Raw genomic sequence first — 12202 nt, 5'->3', positions numbered from 1 at the left:
AGATGTCATGTCGTTAGATTAGGAGTGTTTTTTTTCTTAGGTTAACCTAACTCTAAGAGCCTTTTACCGACTAGAGAAAGCATTAAAGAATAGTGCAGAGATCACTCCTCGTCACGTGGCGGATTATTTTGGGTTGCCGTCCGGAGGAAGTGACCCACTATTGTCTGGGGGAGTTGCCCAGATCTCTTTCTGGATTTGGCAAAAGGTCTTGGTAGACCAATACTATCCACCTGCAGAGCCACAGCACCATTTCATGAATGTAAACTAAAAACTATTTGCAATTAACACAGATCTTGATGATTTCAATTTTGTCGACATGTTAAATGGTTCCCACAGACCCGAACACAATGTAAATGTTAATAGTGTATTTCACAGAAACGATCCGTATTGTTTAGTTTGATGTATGACACGACGTGATGGCAGAAACCCTCTGAACTTCACAATGATTCGTAATATTTGGTTTCTTTGACCCGACGTTACTTTCCGGGCTTTGCCGAAACCTGCCAAAAAGTCAGTCCTGAAACGAAGGTGACCCCACTTCCGGATCTAAAACTGCGGGTATAAAACTGCGGTGACTTATGGTGCTGTGGCTCTGCAAGTGGATGCTACTCCAGTAGACAGTAATGCTGTTAAATGGATTGAGAAGTCTTGGGTTCAAGTCCCAGGCACGTAGTAAGGGAGATAGCGTCCCCCGCCTCAGTAAAAAGGAGGTTAAAGTCCTTCCTGCGGTAAAAAGTTTGCAACCAGTGGGAGGGAGAATCCCACAGGAAGATAGGGCTAAAGGTAAAATAAAATAATTGTGTAATAGAGTAAAAAATTTACCCTACGCGGTATGTGGAAAATGTTAACTAGTAACAACAAGGAATATGGATGGTTTATGTAGAGTTTGTATATTCTGCGAAAATAAATGAATCCGTTTTTATTTTGTGCCAGGCATAGTGTGTAAGTAAATAGACATCTTAGTGCGCAGCGGATTGAAAGAAAATAAATGGTTTAACTATTGTGATTGAGAGATTGCATGTGTAATTTGGGGTTGTAGTGCTGGGAAGTCAAAGGTTGGTAATAAATATGTAGAACAGAAGACAGGTCTTGAATTTAGGAAACCGCCGTGTAATGGCCGGTGGCCGAAAGCAGGTTTAGGAAGGAAGATTTTGTACAAGGGAATGTGCCTTTCTTTGACTGGTGTTTTTAACGGCAACAGCAAGTGTTCCGAACGTGAGAGTAAGTGGAGTGACGATGAAGTAGGAAGGAGGGCGAGAAGGAAGATCCTATTAACATATTGTGATGAAGGTGATTGGTTAATATTTTTTAAAATAGTCAAATCTGAATGCGCTGTGAAGTTGCGCATGCAAAGAGTGCAGCTAGAAAGTAAGAGCAATGTATAGAGGACGTGTATCTAAAATGTACTGGTATTAAATTGAGTGTTCAGAGTGTCTGCTAAAAATATATTGTGCACACAAATTCAGAAATATATAATACATTTCCAGAGCGCTGAGTTAATTTGGGTTAAAATGCGAGTTTTGAAAATGTATAATATTAGATAAAATTAAAACGTCTCACTTTGCTTATAAAAATGTTTATACCGATATGTATAAAACAGCTTTCCTTCAGACCCTGATCTAGTCTTAGGGTAAAAATGTTCTTTGATAATTTTAAAATGTAAAGGAGACATTTTCTTTCAAGGATAAAATGCTGCTGGTGTGTGTGTATGTGTGTGTGTGTGTGTGTGTGTGCGTGTACATGCGTGAAGGTGCATATTTGTTATGGACATTGTTTTAATTGCTTTCCATGAGCTGTTAGGTGATTGAAGTAGGGATGATACGGTGGCGCAGTGATTGGCATTGTTGCCCCAGTAAAATAAATGTAAGCAACGAGAGGAAAAGTGTGTGTAAATGCTTTAAATAATAGATTCTAAATAATAATAAAACTTGAGTAAGTATAATATGTTAAACACAGTTTAACTTTGAGTATGTTGTGCTGGCATTGTTGCCCCAGTAAAATAAATGTAAGCAACGAGAGGAAAAGTGTGTGTAAATGCTTTAAATAATAGATGCTAAATAATAGATAGATAGATAGATAGATACTTTATTAATCCCAATGGGAAATTCATAATAATACAACTTGAGTAAGTATAATATGTTAAACACAGTTTAACTTTGAGTATGTTGTGCAATGTGAAAGATCTCTGTGACTGAAGTGCATTTTAAGGAATTCAAGGGATTTTGGGAATATGTTTGGTTAAAGACATTGTGTGAAAATATGTGCTGGTGTTTTAAATGATGAGGAAATTGACAAAGGTGTACATATGTTTTAAATTTAAACTTAAAAAGTGAATATGATTAGCTCCAATAAAGTGTTTCCAGATTTATTATAAATGTGTGTACCTTTTTCCTTTGAGTACTGGCTATACTCAAATGGAAGAAAGTTCTTTTAGTTAAAAAAATAAGACATTCTCCAGGATAGCAAGAAAACTGGTTATGAGCAGTGGCTTCCATAATGCTGTGTGCTAAGGTATTCTGTACAAAAGGGGGGTTAACTAACAAAATGGGTAGACTGTGCTTTTTCTGCAGATCATCACTCTGGAGAAGCTGCAAGAAGCATCTCGGGATGACATCAACGAAAAAAGCATGCATGGACTATAGCCTTAAGAAGAGGTCATGGGTAAAAGAAATCAATATTATTAAGCATAGCTAAATTTTATATATCAAAATATTTTCTTTAAAGTACTGTATGTAATGGTGTGTTGCACTAACTACCATGAGAGCATTTTTTTTAATAAAAACAAGATTTTAAATTATAAGGCATTTGATACAGTATGAGATGTTGATTTCTTTTCCCATCACTCCTTGTTCACAAGTAATTTGAATATCTTAAATGTGAATTAGAGTGTTAATGTTTGAATGACTACATAGCTGATAATAGAGTTCAGCTTTATTTTCTATAATTTGATGCACAAATGAAACATTCCGGACACTTACATTTCTTTCTACCTGTGTCAATTTAATTAGTAAAATATTAGGTTAAAGAAAAATAGCTGGGATATGAATATAGAAACTGTTTAGCTTTAACATTAAAAGTTGAGAGTTCAATAATAGATGCATTTTAAGATAATTGTAACTTTTAAAAATAACCTGTTAGCCTTGGATGAAGTGAAATACAAATTTCTTTTCTAAATAATGTAAATCGCAAGACTGCACATAATTGACCAATATTCTGTAATTAGAGCAATTGGGAAAGGGAATGTGAAGCTTAACTGTTTTGGGTTATTTTTATCTTATTTCTAGAAATAATTAGGAATTTACCTGTCCAGACTGGTTTTCTACTTTGACTTCTGCTTGCTATGCTGGCTGAGAGATGTTCTCTGGAGGACACTGGTATTATATTACATTCGTGAAGAAAAGTCAATCGATAATGCCTGTCTAGGCTCCAGTTCAAGAGTTGAATAAGAAAGGAAAGTAAATATTTAAAAATTTTCTACAGGAACCTCCACAGAACATAACTATAACTAATAACCTCCACACCACTCTACTTTCTTTCTCTTTTCTTTGGTTTGGCTTGCTACTCCTGGACATCTTTGTGTTCTCTATAGGAGAACTATAACATTTGGCTCTTATGAACGTGTAATATTGTAGTGACTAAGGATGGTGAGACACAAAACAAGTGCTGGAAACATGGTGCTCCAAAGATGCTGAGTTTATTAAACAAGAACTGAACAGAACAACAAAAAAACTTCCCCAGCCCACTGTTTAGGGTCGCTAGGCATACCTATAACACAACAAAATGTCACTATTTGTTTTGTCTTTACCCATTTTTCATACACTGTTGACTTTTGAGACTTTCTCTCTCCTCATCCATACACACATGTCCCCACACCCCCTTCCTTCCTGTCTCCTCCCTCCCCCTGCGCACACACCTTCTGTCTTTCTATGTAGTTGTAAAAACGCAGAGCCTGCCCTAAACAAAGTAAACAGAAAACATTAACTACAGTACGTTGCAATATTAATGGGACTGGTTTCAGGGTTCCTGCATGACTGATAGATACCCTACTGCTCCACAGTCCCTCTAAGGGGGGAAAGATTGATATTTAGTTTGCAAAGTTATTTGTATAACAGCAAAGGTTATATGCCAATGGTTTGAATATTTTGAGATAATTGAATGCTTTTCCTTTGAGATTATATATATATATATATATATAATATTTTATATTGTGGTGATTTACTTGTTAGGATGAATATGCTTTTGAGTGGGGTCCACAACCATGGCTAAACTAGATACAACTAGAGATTTTTTTTTTTTATTGAGGAATCTATTTCATCCATCCATTGTCTCCCGCTTATCCGAGGTCGGGTCGCGGGGGCAGCAGCTTGAGCAGAGATGCCCAGACTTCCCTCTCCCCGGCCACTTCTTCTAGCTCTTCCGGGAGAATCCCAAGGCGTTCCCAGGCCAGTCGAGAGACATAGTCCCTCCAGCGTGTCCTGGGTCTTCCCCGGGGCCTCCTCCCGGTTGGACGTGCCCAGAACACCTCACCAGGGAGGCATCCAGGAGGCATCCTGATCAGATGCTAGAGCCACCTCATCTGACTCCTCTCGATGCGGAGGAGCAGCGGCTCTACTCTGAGCCCCTCCCGGATGACTGAGCTTCTCACCCTATCTTTAAGGGAAAGCCCAGACACCCTGCGGAGGAAACTCATTTCAGCCGCTTGTATTCGCGATCTCGTTCTTTCGGTCACTACCCATAGTTCATGACCATAGGTGAGGGTAGGAACATAGATCGACTGGTAAATTGAGAGCTTCGCCTTGCGGCTCAGCTCCTTTTTCACCACGACAGACCGATGCAGCGCCCGCATTACTGCGGATGCCGCACCGATCCGCCTGTCGATCTCACGCTCCATTCTTCCCTCACTCGTGAACAAGATCCCGAGATACTTGAACTCCTCCACTTGAAGCAGGATCTCGCTACCAACCCTGAGAGGGCACTCCACCCTTTTCCGGCTGAGGACCATGGTCTCGGATTTGGAGGTGCTGATTCTCATTCCAGCCGCTTCACACTCGGCTGCGAACCGATCCAGAGAGAGCTGAAGATCACGGCCTGATGAAGCAAACAGGACAACATCATCTGCAAAAAGCAGTGACCCAATCCTGAGCCCACCAAACCGGACCCCCTCAACGCCCTGGCTGCGCCTAGAAATTCTGTCCATAAAAGTTATGAACAGAATCGGTGACAAAGGGCAGCCCTGGCGGAGTCCAACTCTCACTGGAAACGGGTTCGACTTACTGCCGGCAATGCGGACCAAGCTCTGGCACCGATCGTACAGGGACCGAACAGCCCTTATCAGGGGGGCCGGTACCCCATACTCTCGGAGTACCCCCCACAGGATTCCCCGAGGGACACGGTCGAATGCCTTTTCCAAGTCCACAAAACACATGTAGACTGGTTGGGCAAACTCCCATGCACCCTCCAGGACCCTGCTAAGGGTATAGAGCTGGTCCACTGTTCCGCGACCAGGACGAAAACCACACTGTTCCTCCTGAATCCGAGGTTCGACTATCCGACGGACCCTCCTCTCCAGGACCCCTGAATAAACTTTTCCAGGGAGGCTGAGGAGTGTGATCCCTCTGTAGTTGGAACACACCCTCCGGTCCCCCTTCTTAAAGAGGGGGACCACCACCCCAGTCTGCCAATCCAGAGGCACTGTCCCTGATGTCCATGCGATGTTGCAGAGGCGTGTCAACCAAGACAGTCCTACAACATCCAGAGCCTTGAGGAACTCCGGGCGTATCTCATCCACCCCCGGGGCCCTGCCACCAAGGAGTTTTTTGACCACCTCGGTGACCTCAGTCCCAGAGATGGGGGAGCCCACCTCTGAGTCCCCAGGCTCTGCTTCCTCATTGGAAGGCATGTTAATGGGATTGAGGAGGTCTTCGAAGTACTCCCCCCACCGACCCACAACGTCCCGAGTCGAGGTCAGCAGCGCACCATCCCCACCATATACAGTGTTGACACTGCACTGCTTCCCCTTCCTGAGACGCCGGATGGTGGACCAGAATCTCCTCGAAGCCGTCCGAAAGTCGTTCTCCATGGCCTCCCCAAACTCCTCCCACGCCCGAGTTTTTGCCTCAGCAACCACCAAAACCGCATTCCGCTTGGCCTGCCGGTACCTATCAGCTGCCTCCAGGGTCCCACAGGACAAAAGGGTCCTGTAGGACTCCTTCTTCAGCTTGACGGCATCCTTCACCACCGGTGTCCACCAACGGGTTCGGGGATTGCCGCCACGACAGGCACCGACCACCTTACGGCCACAGCTCCGGTCAGCCGCCTCAACAATAGAGGCACGGAACATGGCCCATTCGGACTCGATGTCCCCCACCTCCCTCGGGACATGGTCGAAGTTCTGCCGGAGGTGGGAGTTGAAGCTACTTCTGACAGGGGGCTCTGCCAGACGTTCCCAGCAGACCCTCACAACACGTTTGGGCCTACCACGCCTGACCGGCATCCTCCCCCACCATCGAAGCCAACTCACCACCAGGTGGTGATCAGTTGACAGCTCCGCCCCTCTCTTCACCCGAGTGTCCAAGACATGTGGCCGCAAGTCAGACGACACGACCACAAAGTCGATCATCGAACTCAGGCCTAGGGTGTCCTGGTGCCAAGTGCACATATGAACACCCCTATGCTTGAACATGGTGTCCGTTATGGACAATCCGTGACGAGCACAGAAGTCCAATAACAAAACACCGCTCGGGTTCAGATCGGGGGGGCCATTCCTCCCAATCACGCCCTTCCAGGTCTCACTGTCATTGCCCACGTGAGCATTGAAGTCTCCCAGAAGAATGAGGGAGTCCCCAGAAGGTATGCCCTCTAGCACCCCCTCCAGGGACTCCAAAAAGGGTGGGTACTCCGAACTGCTGTTCGGTGCATATGCACAAACAACAGTTAGGACCCGTCCCCCCACCCGAAGGCGAAGGGAGGCTACCCTCTCGTCCACCGGGGTAAACCCCAATGTACAGGCTCCAAGTCGGGGGGCAATAAGTATACCCACACCCGCTCGGCGCCTCTCACCAGGGGCAACTCCAGAGTGGTACAGAGTCCAGCCCCTCTCAAGGAGATTGGTTCCAGAGTCCAAGCTGTGCGTCGAGGTGAGTCCGACTATATCTAGCCGGAACCTCTCAACTTCACACACTAGCTCAGGCTCCTTCCCCTTCAGAGAGGTGACATTCCATGTCCCAAGAGCCAGCTTCTGTAGCCGAGGATCGGACCGCCAAGGTCCCCGCCTTCGGCCACCACCCAACTCACACTGCACCCGACCTCCTTGGCCCCTCCCATAGGTGGTGAGCCCATGGGAAGGGGGACCCACGTTGCCTCTTCGGGCTGTGCCCGGCCGAGCCCCATGGGTGCAGGCCCGGCCACCAGGCGCTCGCCATCGAGCCCCACCTCCAGGCCTGGCTCCAGAGTGGGGCCCCGGTGACCCGCGTCCGGGCAAGGGAAAACGGCGTCCAAAGTTTTCATTCATCATAGAAGGTTTGAACCGCTCTTTGTCTCATCCCTCACCTAGGACCAGTTTGCCTTGGGTGGCCCTACCAGGGGCATAAAGCCCCGGACAACAGAGCTCCTAGGATCATTGGGACACGCAAACCCCTCCACCACGATAAGGTGGCGGTTAAAGGAGGGGAGGAATCTATTTTTTTAACATAATGGCTATAAAGAGTGGAAACGTCTGCATTGTGCTTACCAGCTACAGAATTAATTTTTGACCATTAAAAACAAATTGGCTAACAAATGAGCAGAGACTGGATAAAATGACTGTTTTATGGCTAGCGTCATTTTTGATAAGGGGTACCCCCAATGAAACAGGCCAAATATCTGACACTATTTTTGGGATCCATAAGTAAGTTAAAAGTTAAAGATGAAGTACTGCAATGCTAAATAATATGGAACAAAACTTTCAAGTCTTTGCACCTGCAGGTAAAAGCTGTTTTTCCTAGCACATTTTTTTATGACAGTGCTTGAATTTGAACCTGGAGACTGAGCCGTGCTCAAGGTCTGCAGACAAATGAATCATCTGACTCCCAAGGAGAAAGCAGCCACACCAGAGAGCGGATCAAGCTGTGGACCTGGCCGTCGATCAATTGACTTCTGGACAATGTACTCAATTTCCAGTCCAAGGGATCGAGGGTTCCAGCTGCTAACAAGTCAACTATGCTGGTGACCATTGACATAAAAAGATAATCGTGGGTCCAGAATTGTAGAGGGCAGCCTGCATGGCATCCACACCAGAGCCTCATTCATTAGATGAAGAGTTCCAGGATATTGATATCCTTTGCTTTGGGGTATTGCACCCCAAGATCTGATTCACACTTTTACTGTGCAGAGTTCTATGTTCTTTGCCAGAGCCCACTTTAACTGTGCTTGATATGCCTTACAAGTTCTCCACTCGTTTTCAAATTTATGACAGTTGTTGACCAAGTACTTGAATTCTTCTTGCCCTAGGAATTGGAACCACAGCCTAATCTTTTTCTGCAGCAATGTCTTTTAAGGAAGATATATGAGCCATGGAGTTATGGATGGTATAGAAGGAAAGGCTAATTATCTGCAAGCACAGCAAAGCAAATGAACTCCTTTTCATAAGCAATATGTATTAATTGAATATTTAACTATTTTATTAATGGAAATACTGCACAATTGTTATTTAAATTGTTTAACCTGTATAGCAATTGGGGTAGTATAACTGAACAAAATGTGATTAGTATATCATGTTCAGCGCATGATGTTCACAGTAGAGTAAATATTTTAAGATAGATGTTCTAGTACATCTGAGTCTATTGATACTTAAAAAAATTTTAAGGAACAATGTTTGTATGTAATTTGGACTGTTAATCAAATTTTAACACATGATTATTTGCATTTGCAGCATTACCAGTTAAAACATCAGTCCAGTTTAAACTTTATTGGTTATTGGTTTTAATAATTGAATGAACAATAGAGTTTAACATAAAGAGAAATTTGTTAACGATGAAGAATGGTAGTAAACTTGAGGGACAGTCAAGTGTTTTGGGAATAGAGACACTCAGGACAAAATGTCTAAATCTATTGATAGAAGGTGAATATAAAGTTTAATTTGTTTTTTGTTTTCATGAAGGATGTGAATTTTATTGTGTAAATAGTAATTGATGCAGAAAAATGGAACAAGTATTTATATTAATGTCTTGGGAACTTTGCATTAGGATTGGATGCAACATTAGGACACACATTTTATGATATTGGGTTTTAAGGTTTAACTGTGCTAAATTAGATGCTGGGTACAGTACAAACCTTTAAAGTTTGTAGAACATGGTATAAGGGAAAAGAAGTTTGTGGGATAGTGCTAAGTGTTTTTATGAACTGGGGTAATTAGGGCTACATAGACAGAAATAGTTGGTGGTAATACAGGACAAATAATTATTATGGCTTTGTGGGCCTAAGTAATATAGAAGTTAGCAAAACAAAGTAATTCAGCACAACAGAGATGGAGTGTCTTATGCATGGAGTGGTGTGTGGGCAGGTTGTGTAATTGGAAAGCCCGGATACAAACCAAGGATTCCAGCTGGTGGCAGAAGACTTTAACATCAATAAGAAGCTTGAATACAACCCTTGCAATTTTATTCATGACCTTGACATGAACCAATGGCTTGCATTAATGAGAGTAGTGCTGACATCTTCTGAAGGGAGGATTGACACCTACTTTTAACAAGATAGCTGTTTTATGCAGCAAAGGTGATCATCTAATTTAGGCCACAGCAGGATGTAAATTGGGGCAACTTTGTGAATGAGAACTCGAGGATGTGAGCAAGGTTGTTTGTATAAGGATTCTATCTCTGGTTATTGTTGTACACATCATTGGCACCATCAACTAGGGACTTTGGTAAAGTAAATACTTGGGTTGTCTGTATCACCACCAACAACATTGATAAAAAATGTAGGACTTCGTACACTTCTGGGAACTAAGATAGCTAATGTTTGTTGGATAATTAGGAAATCGGTGTTTTTGTCATTCTACATGGAAGTTATGAGGTTATGGGACACAAATCTTGAGATTTATAGGGGGAAACATGTAATGCCAGGTCCTGCGGTGGGTTGGCACCCTGCCCGGGATTGGTTCCTGCCTTGTGCCCTGTGTTGGCTGGGATTGGCTCCAGCAGACCCCCGTGACCCTGTGTTCGGATTCAGCGGGTTGGATAATGGATGGATGGATGTAATGCCAGTATACTCTGAAGAAAAATAACTGATGCATGTTATTTGACTTGATTTTCTATGTTCACTATTATTGATTTTATTAGTTGTTGTTAATTTATGTGATTTATCGTTGGGTATTAATGATTTGCACTGATTTGTTATTCCCAAAATGCAGGTAGCCAGGAATCTTTTACTTCCTTTTAGCATCTAAGGGTGGACATTTTCAGTATACATACATTTTATACAGATTAGGAATAGGGTTATAATAGGAAATTATTTCTTACAGTTTTAGTGAGACTTTATGTAGTCTCATAGGGGGGAATGTGGAAGATAATTTTAGGGTAACATAACATTCATCTTAAAGAAATAGCATAAAGGGTTAATAAATGTGGGAAACCAAATAAAAGTCAAGTGAACAACAAAATGAAGACTGAAATATAAGATTTGGTTTAGGAAAAATACTGTGATGGTCAAGTAAATAAGGAATGTACCAGAAGACAGGTTGATGCAATATACAAAATGTATTGAAGGATGACTAAGAGATGACTAATAAATCAGCTGATGTCCTATAAACTAGAATGGACAGTTGTTATATGCACAGAAATTTCAAGGGTGGTGTCTCATCTCAAAAGGTATAAGAACCAGAATATAATACTTTTATTCTTTATAAATATTTTTGGGTGTAAACCAACGAACCAATCGGAGTAAAATGTATGCATTGATGGACACTGTATGTAAATTCAACAGTTTATAAATTGAACCTGTATCCTTTGTTTCTCTGACCATTTTGATCATTCTGACCATGCTGTAACAGACTGCTTTTGAAGAATGCTTCCTCCAAGGCATTTTGCCGAGGAATAATTAAAAGATACAATAAACAGCTTTTCTGTCTGATTACTGAATTATTCTATTAGAGGATGATGTTTCTTTCTTTAATAAGATGTTAAATTTCGACCACACTGCCAATGTCACTCTATGAGCAGCCGGGTAGTGTGGATGGTGTCAATGGTTCCACATCCTTTCATGAAGCCACAAAGGTTGTTGCTGATGACTAAAAGATTTTGGAGGCGATGGTCGAGGATGCGCTCAAAAATCATCTTTGAGTGGTATAGGAGGCATATGGGATGGTAAGTTCCGCAGTCATTGACATTGTCCTTTCCAAATCGGTACTGTAGTGCTGGTTGTCTAGGCTTCAGGCACCATTTCTTCATCAATGATCCTGTTGAAGATTGTTGTTAGTAATTCCACACTTGTAGAACCAAGTAATTTCCAGACTTAGGTTGGAATGTTGTCTGAGTAGTAGCCTTGCCATTTTGGATTCATTTAATTGCTGCCTCTGTGTCTGCAGTGGTGATCGGGCGAATGGGGCCGGGGGAACTTTGTTACCGATCTTTGTGAAGGAGTCTCTGGTTCCTGACCTTGATACTCTGAACTTGTCCAATATCCTGGGTCAATCGGTGGCAGACTTTGGTGATGCGATAGATCTTTTAAAGGAGTCTTTGGTTCCTGACCTTGATACTCTGAACTTGTCCAATATCCTGGGTCAATCGGTGGCAGACTTTGGTGATGCGATAGATCTTTTACGCCTTCAGGCATGTCAAGGTGTAAGTACAGGGCATTACCTTGCTTAGCTTTTGGTTTGGCCACTGCCTGTTTCACCAAAGTCTTGAGTTTCCTGTATCGGTGATAGTCTTGGCTGAGGCGGGTTCTCTGGCAGGTTTTATACGCCACTTTATTCTCCTTTAGGATTGCTTGGACTTCTTTGTTCCACCACCACATCTGCTTGTCAATAAATTTTTTATCAGCCTTCATTTTCCCCAGAGTTTCGTCAGTGATATTGTGGATTTGCTGGACCAAACCTTGCCACATAGAATCTGGTGGTAGCTTTGGATTAACAGAGAATCTGGTGGTAGCTTTGGATTGACAGTGAGCGACTGGAGAGCGCTCAGGAATTGCTTCTTGTGTTCTAGTAGCTTCTGCCATTTGATTCGCT

This window comes from Erpetoichthys calabaricus, chromosome 2, assembly GCF_900747795.2.
Source record: "Erpetoichthys calabaricus chromosome 2, fErpCal1.3, whole genome shotgun sequence".
Lineage (NCBI taxonomy): Eukaryota > Metazoa > Chordata > Cladistia > Polypteriformes > Polypteridae > Erpetoichthys > Erpetoichthys calabaricus.
This window is presented reverse-complemented; position numbering follows the sequence as displayed.